This window comes from Catharus ustulatus, chromosome 3 (genome assembly GCF_009819885.2).
Source record: "Catharus ustulatus isolate bCatUst1 chromosome 3, bCatUst1.pri.v2, whole genome shotgun sequence".
Lineage (NCBI taxonomy): Eukaryota > Metazoa > Chordata > Aves > Passeriformes > Turdidae > Catharus > Catharus ustulatus.
In genome coordinates, this window is record NC_046223.1 from 88,126,365 (window position 1) to 88,135,454 (window position 9,090).

Consider the following 9,090-nt stretch of genomic DNA (forward strand, 5'->3'; position numbering starts at 1 on the left):
AAGATGATAAGCAGCACAGCAAGCAGTGAAAGCAGAAAGCAGCCACTAACGAGCACTCGGTTCTGATACACAGTCAGGCAAGCGAGTCTGATGGCAAGCACAGAAGCCTGCCCATTAATAGCTAAACAGCAAAAACAGCTACAAATTCCATCCAGCACATTCTAATCAAATCTGTTGTTATCGTGGACACTTTGAGCCCCATGATAGGCACCAAAAAGAAATGTTATGGTTTAAGCCCAGTCAGCAACTGAGTTCCACACAGCTGCTTGGTCTGCCCCCTCACCTCAGTGGGATGGGGGAAACAACTGGAAGAGTAAAAGTGAGAAAATTCACGAGTTGAGATAAAGACAGGTTAACAGGTAAAGCAAAAGCCACACATGCAAGCAAAGCAAAACCAGGAATTCATCCACCACTTCCCATGGGCAGGCAGGTGTACAGACATCCCCAGGAAATCAGGGCTCCATCATGCGTAACAGTGACTTGGAAAGATAAAGCCCATTCCTCTGTCCTGGCCATGTCGCTTCTCACTCTTTGTGCACCCCCAGCCTCCTCTCTGGTGGGGTGGGGTCAGAAAAGGCCTTGGCACCGCGCAAGCTCTGCTTGGTAATAATGAAAACATCCCTGTGTCATCCAACTCCATTTCCAGTACAAATCATAAACACAGCCCTATACTGGCTACTGTAAAGAAAATTAACTCTACCCCAGCCAAAGCCAGTATAACACTTTGAAATGAGGTCCTATTTACATAAATATATATGTAAATATCATACATATATATATATATGAATAGAACACTGCATTCAATATGAAAATGGGTAACTGAATACATGAACAGTGGGGTTGAATGCCCCCTCAGCAAGTGTGAAGATGATGCCATGTTGAGTGGTGCAGTTGACTTACTGCAGGGAAGGGATGGCACCAAGAGGGACCTTGACAGGCTTGAGAGGTGGCCCATGCAAACCTCATGAAGTTCAACAAGACCAAGTAGAAGGATCTTTCATCATTGGAACTGCTTAAGACCAGGCTGCATGGGGCTTTGAGCAACACAGTGTAGTGGAAGGTGTCCCTTCCCATAGCAGGAGGGCAGGACCCTTGAAGATCCCTTCTAACACAAACTATTTTATGAACACCAGATGTGTAATACTCCCTCTCTAGTTGCCTTTCAAATTCTGAAGAAAGAAAGAAATCTGAGTATAAGGATATGGAAAGCATTCTGGAACTGTGACCTCCACAGTGCTTTTACCTCTGTCCCTCTCCAGGCTACTGAGGGAGCATGGACTTGCACACTCCACTGGCGTCCCAGCCCCAGCACAGCAGATCCAGTGAGAAGGCTGCCAAAGGTTAAAAAAACAGTCAGAGCCAAGAGAAAAGTGAGGGACAAATTCATGGGAGCAGAACTGTCTAATGTTTCATAGTATCTTGTTTCTCATGTGGGGGATACTTAGACAGGAGGGGTGAGGGTAAGCAACAGCTTTGTTTCTAAGAGCTGCCTTTTGCTCCAGCTGTTTGTTGGACTTGCCACTGGCAGGATTTGGTCTTGCATGCTGTTTTCTCTTTTGATTTTAGCTTACTGTGCCCTGGGGGAGCCTTGGAGAGCTGCATCCCTTCCCCCTACCTGCCTTTATTGCTGGTGTTCTCTGTTTTCCTGTAAATTGTTTTCTCTGCTACTGCGATGGGTTTCCACTCTTTGAATTTCTTTCTGAGGTTTTCAAGGCTGCAATGGCCCCCAGTAAGAAATCCCTAGAAGCAAACAAATTTGTATCAAGCAAGTGTACTTGTATCAATCACACCTGGACAAAAGGAAGTGTAATTAACACTTAAAGACATTAAGACACAGCTCATAGCAGTGTGGTGATAAAGCCAGGCCTTTAGTCTTCAGATCATCATAGGACTTTGCTGTAGGGCTAACCTAACTGAGCCCCCTCACAGAGCACAAGGATGCCATCGAGTTGTGTTGACGATGGGGGTCCTGGTACTAGCAGTGACCCCTGCAGCCTGTGCTGTGTTCACCCTCCTCCTCTGCTGTGCTCCTGGCCAGCCCAGCCCCTCAAAAGGTGTCACAGAGAAATGGGCAGGGATGTGAAGACACAGGGTACAAGGCAATGATACCTCCTTTTAAACATTTTAGGCATGTGTGCTGTCTCCCAAGAGACACTATAAATACTCACTCATAAACAAAGGGAAAGAACTAAAATGGCTGGAGAAAGCAGACCCCATGTTTTATTTAATACCCTGGTGATCAGTGAAACCTCATCTTCAGAAAGAGAGAAATGCAGGGTCAGCACGTCAACACCTCCACAACATGGGAGAGCTCTGAACAACACTTCCCATCATATCAGGTGGGAGCACCAAGTGATATGGAATCCCTTTCTCCTCCCTCTCTGGCCCTGTCTGCCCTCACTGCCATCGACCTGCTGGCATCACTTCAGTCAGTCTATAGAAACCACTATTTCTTTCCTCCCTTCATTTCTGGCATGACTAGCATATATCCTCATGGAAAAGACATGCTCCTGAAAGGTGACAAAGGTAGGCTCAAGGCGTCTCAGACGGGTTAGGACTGTAGGTAGTTGCTGAGCTACTCAGTCAAAGAGATGCAACAGCAAAACAGGCTAATTGAATCCTAGAACTGGCACATGGGGACGCATCCTCACTTTAGGCATCAGCAAGATGGTGCTGAAGCTCAAGAGAAAGGTTTGTGGGTGGCACTGGGAAACAAAATTGAGGTTAGGAGGATCAGACATTTCATAGATCCTCATGGCAGAAAAAGGGGAAGAATCTCTGGTGTGCATTTCAGCTGACTGTACGATAGCATAGCCTCTACATTTACTTCTCCTTCAGTTAATATTAAGCTTTAGGATAAACACTTAAAAACATGTAAATAAGAAGTGACAGAATGCAGATCTTAAATCCCTACTCTGATAGCCTAAAAGAAGCTTTTAATAAGGGCAAGATAATCCTCTGACAGAAAATAAACCTTAGGGAGAAAAAAGATGCAAAACTTAAATTCAAGTGAGACAGAAAAGGGTATTCCTTTGGGATTGAAATAGGATCCTGAAATCATACTTGATAAAAAAAAATCAAAACCAAACAAAAACACTCTCAAACCTAAATTGTGCTAGTATTTGCAGTCCCTGAACAGTTCCATCGTCTCTCTCCTGCAGTGGGTGAAGTTCTCACTATGTGGCTGTCTTCGCTATGAAATTTAAATTACTTAACTATAAATTGCTTTCCAAACAGTAGCACCTTGTATTTTAGTCAAAGTCACTGGTGATATTTCTAGGTTTCCTAGAAATGCATTCAGAAAGACTTCTATTGATTTAGACCTTCACATAGATCTATTATTCTCAGCAAAATTCTCCAGGGGGTGAAGTTTGTTTTTCAGACTATGTCATGCCAAGTAATCCTGCACCAATCAGATAGGGCATTTGACAAAAGTGGCTTGGGGAAGATAGAGGCATGGAGAAAATAATGGAAGAAAATTGTATTATTCTGGATGTTTAATTTGATTTTCTTCCTCCTGGTTTCACCCCTAGACCTTTTTCTGGTGTGAGGCTGGAATGAATAACTGAACCTGACTATGGCACACAGTGGAGATGTGAATTATTTTGGCCCCAGCCTTGCAGTGAACCTTGTGCTGGTGTAGAAGTCTGTCTGTATTTATGGACTAATGAAACCATGTAAGGTCAAACCCTCTGCAAGTTGATGCAGGAAGCCTCTCATTTACCTGGGAGAGTCCTCAGCTGTTGGAGGAAAGCTGCAGAGTATAGAGGAGCTGCCTGAGGAGCTGCAGGGTATAGAAGTACCTACAGAGGAGGCAGCTCTTTGCCAGCCTCTGCTAAAGCTGGAGGAGAAGAAAATGGACTTGCTTAGGACCCACTTACCTGCTTTTTTATAAGACTGGTAGGGCTGCTCTTGCTTAAGTGCAGATGCATTTTAAATTTGGGGTTAGTAAAATTCTGTTTTTCTTCTATGCTCTGCATTAGACAACAGCACTGAGCACAACTCTGTTTTGGGAATGTTTGATAATGAGACCTCAGGAAAACAAGAAAAGAGAATTGCAAAGGATGAAGCTTCTCTTTGGGAAGGTGTCCCATAGGCAGGGCTGTGTGTGTGTCGGAGTGCTCTGCACTCAGGTGTCACCTCTTGGGTCACCAGCAGTGACAAAGCAAAGCGCAGCCCAGCTGGGGCCAGCACTGAAACCCTGTCTGAGGAATACCCCTTGGGCCAGGGCTCACTGAAGGAGGCAAGAGGCAAGAGGCAAAGCCTTGTGAAGTTTTGGGGTTTGTCTTTGAATATTTACTTTTTCTATGACCGGAGAAGAGTTGCTCATTAAGGGGAGGCAGATAAAGTACTTTGGTCTCCTGGGTTTCTGGCCTGTACTCCGAGTCAGTGCGGTTCAATTTTTCAGGGGGTACCAACTAGGTAATTTAACCTCATGCAATCTTTTGCAAAGAAGCCTCCTGTCAGACAAGTGGTATCACTGTCCCTAAACTTACTTTACTTAATATTCATGTTTTGAAATCTGAGAGACAGCCTTTATTTCTGGGGTTCTTCTATTAAATATTTCACATGTTCCTTACATCTGCTTCTTTTTTGTTTGTTTTCTCTTAATTGTGATGGTAAGAAATCACTTAAATTTTATTTCCAGAAAGTTATAAGCAGCTGAAGAAAAGGTTTTAATAATGAAAATGCCTGGTTTATTGCATTTCTGTCCAGAGCATCAGTTCCTAGAAGGTATAAAAAGCACATAGCTCCTTTTTGAGGAGAAAAGGTCTGTTAAACACACACACAAAACCCTATTTAGCATTGAGGGAAGTATCTTTCTTTTCTGTAAGAGCTTAAAAACTTCTCAAGCTTCCTTTAGTTTACTACTTCTATGTTAAAGTCACTTATTGTCTCTGAAATTAGGTTGCACTGTGACTGGAGCTTCATGCGCAACCAGTGCTGTGAGACCCTCATCCTGGTGCATTCTGTGACCTCTTGTTCCCTGAAACGAAATAGTGAGCAAGTGAGGACAAATGACTGTATTTATCCTGTAGTCATATGAATGACACAATGTGAATGTTACATGGGAGGCTTTGCACAAACAGTGGCTGGTGGTCTGACACTGTCAAAGTCAGTGGCAATGCCCCCACCAAGCTACCAAATGGCAAACATTTCATTTAGAAATTAAAAGTAATCTTGGCATCTGACTTGACATTCTGAATATGAAGCTGTATGGAGAGCTGTGTGTGAGCAAAAGGAGCATGTCCATGATGTTTTGAATCTATCAGAGGAAAAAATCTCTGGCTTAGGAAGGAGGAGCTTTGTTTAAAAACTAAAACAAAAAAACAGCATAAAAAATGTAGAAGAGTAAAATTTACATTGGTCACAAAACACCTCAGAAGAACATGGGGAATAAAAAAAATAGTTATGATCATTGCTATTTGATGCATCCAAGCAGAGATATTAACTGATTTTCAAAAGTATTTGAATCTTGCTTTCAAACTTCATCCACACTATAAATATAGGTAGAACTGAAGGCAATGAATTATGAGGAGAGAAAGGACTAGCAAATCCAGCTCTTAAAATAATATATATAATTTAATACTTAATCCTTTAAAGGATTCTGAGAAAGAGAAATAATTCAAACTTTAAATAGTGATCTAAAAAGGACTAGTCTCATGACTGTGTCTCCATCTCTACATTGCAATCTAGTTATAATAGTGAAATTAACATATTTATCAGACAGAGCTCAGGGTGGAATTTGGAATCACTGAATTGTGTTTGTCCATGGGGGTCTGCATTGTAGATGAGGTTTTCTGAAAAATCTACTTAAATATGCATACTATTTTAAAAGCAATATAATTGATGGACACTCCATGGACTTCCTTTTTTCCTTTATTGATCACAAAATAAAGTTAATTTTGACCAGGTACATCCATGAAATTAATTTCAACAAGAGCACAAGATAGATTACCTAGACAGCCTAGCTGTATTCATGTGAACTGGTTCTGAGGAAGTTTCTCCAAGAGTATTTCAGGATTTATCCTGAGCAACCTCTCAACTGTTAATGATAATTTCTGAAAATTGCAGGTGGAAAAGGAGCTTTTTACTGTGAAAAGTGAAAAAAACCCCTATATTTAGGGCAAGGCTAGAAAGAAATCTATGGGACATGCAGTGATATATGAGTTTAACTTCAGTACCTGGAAATGCTCTCACTGAGCAGTCACTTAATAACTAACAAAACAGAAAATATACATGTTTTTAAAGAGCAAATTACATGGTACTATCCTAAAAAAATCTGAAATATGGATAGAAACCTAGTAAAACCTTCAGGAACCACAGACAGAATTTATATTGACTGTACCACAGCTTTTGCTAATCCCACACAATGTTTTCAGAAGCAAGCTGAAGAAAAATGATTCAGATAAAATTATGAGGTGTATGTACAACTGATTGCAAATTACTGTTTGAGTTTGTCATTCAGTGTATTCTCTTAAATGTGATGAGTCAAGAGACTCCCTGTAGAAGTTTGTCCTGATGTGTTCGTTCTTTTCTGCTGCAGAAAAGGATTCAGAAGATGACAATAGATTGCAATTGGTGCTAAATATAGTGCTGCTGCAAGACATTCAAATGCCCTTCTGGGATGCATTAACAGGTATAAAATACAGGAACTTGTTCTTTTACTCAGCTTGGCATTAGTGACCTCAGCTGGAAAACTGTGTCCATTTTTGGGCTAGGTATTTTTAGAAGAATGTAGCTCCATGAATCACAGAGCTCAGAGGTGAGCAACACCTCTGTAAGGCATGTGACTTCTTGAGAATGGCTGAAAGAATTGAACCTGTAGTCTAGAAAGAGAAGGATGATGTGAATCTCCACATGCATGAAATATGTGCTCTTTCTCCATAATCATCAGGAAAACAAGTAATCTCATTTGCTGAGGAAAGGTAATAGAGATTAGATGTTGTCCTTTTAATTGAAAGGGCAGTTGAGCATCGGTTACCTCAGAGGCGAACAGTGTCCTCTACACTGAATGTTTTTAAAGAGCAGATGAGGATGGTGGGAATCTGTTCAATTTTGCCTCTGGGATGGGGATAAAAATCAGGGATACTTGTTCTGATGACATCCATAGATTGCTTGCATAGTCTGCCCAGCACATTGCCAGTCAGAAGCCAGTGAGACCTGTCTGAATCTTTGCGTCTAGCAGCTTCTGACCGGCTCACAGTTGCATAGAAAGATCTCTGATATTGTGGGTGAATGCCATCTTCCCCGAACAAGGAAGGACTAGAGCCATTCAAGAAGGATGTTGGCTGGGAGCAGGCTGTGGCCAGTGCTGTTTGTCTGCTCAGAGCTCGTTCTCTCCTCAAGGATCATCTTGAAAATGAAGGAGCCAAGAACAGGTTGTACAAATTATAAAGGTGGCAGCAGGATACACCCAAATCTGCAAGAGGAGGTGATAAGCAGATGTTCCTGGCCTCAAGATACCTGTATTGAGATCTTAGGATACCTGGTGGCCCATGAGCCTGAAGTTCAGTTGTTCATAAGTGGCCACAGAATTGAGATGAAGTTATCCCCTACTAGCTAAAAACATGTGGGAATCACTAGATGAAATTATTCCTTGAGGTAATTTTCAACCTTACGCTGCAGATATTTCTATGAAGTAGTGGAATAATTTCACTCCTCTTTGGAATAACAACAGGACTAAATATAGAAGAACAAAAACTAGATTTAAAAATGGTGCAGCTCCACTATCCAATATTGATACAGCAAGTTCATGAGACTTTTTATAATATACATAACAGAATATCAATGCAGATTTGGAAGAGCTGGTGTGTTAAAGTGTGCAATTTGAGGATTATACTGTATCTCATCTTTCAGGAAAAATTCAGGCAAATAGCTGAACTATGTTAAACTGGATTACTTGAGAATTACAAACGGTAATTTGAGAGGAAGGTTGTGATGGATACAATTTTACCTTCTTTTCACGAAAGGATGAAACGCTTTTTTCTTCTCAAATGCTAAAGGTTAAGGATTTCTGAAAGAATAATACTCCTAAAAACATAAAGTTCCACCTGCCAGGGAAGAAAAGACCCCAAAAGTTTCTGCATATAGTATCTCAGTGATAAGTACTGAAATACAAACTTCAGGGCAAGAAATCTGTTTGGAAATCATGCTTTGAGACTTCACATCTCTGAAAGGTTCGGTATCATTACACTGGCACATGGAGTTGGATGAGGGTATATTTTTATTTGGGACTTGCTTCGTGTGCCTATCAGAGAAGTCCCCTAGCATGCCAATATCTAGCCCAGATCTGTGCTCTGAAGGAGGGAGTGATCTGTCTGACAACACGCCCCAAGTGCCATCTCAAGTTACAGCCCTACGTGCAAGTCCTGCAGAGCACAGCAGGGGTGGCCCAGCCCTAACACAGGATTGTGCTTTCATCCAGCCTGCAAGAAATTGCAGTAAGTGCTACCACATTTCTGTATACAGTCCTCACCCTTAAAAAGATAAGAAATCAAAGTGTTCGAACATGGTGAACGGGAGTGTAAGCTGTTTACATAATCACTGTTTGCATTCTGTTAGAGGTGACAAAATCATCATGAAAAATCTGTCAGTGTTGATAAAGACCATATCAGTAAACAGCAGATTAAGCAGGACACAGAGAGCCTTACAGACCAATTATACATAATTTGCCATGGACATGGTTTGAGAAAGAAATGCACACAATGACTTAGAGAAAATTGCTTAGCTTGGCCGCGTCCTTATTAACAAAACAAAAGTGCCTGAGGGCAAATTGTCCTTGGAAAAACAACCCCTGGGAATAATAGCATGTCCTCATCCTTTGCCTAGTGATGAAGAAGAGCCTTTTCCTCCCATTCCCCACCCCCTGAAGCTATCCTGAGCCTTTTCCCATCTACCTGACCCACGTTTGCCCGCAGCTTCCAAGACATCCTCTCACCTTTGGAAAGGCAGCATCTGCATCACTAATCTGACACAGACCTTCGGCTGCTCTTTTGGGGGGATCTGTGCAGGAATTTCCTCTTACATTACATCCCAGGTACTACAGGTCTGGGAGATTGTGAGAGCTCTTCCATCCCTGGTCTGCTG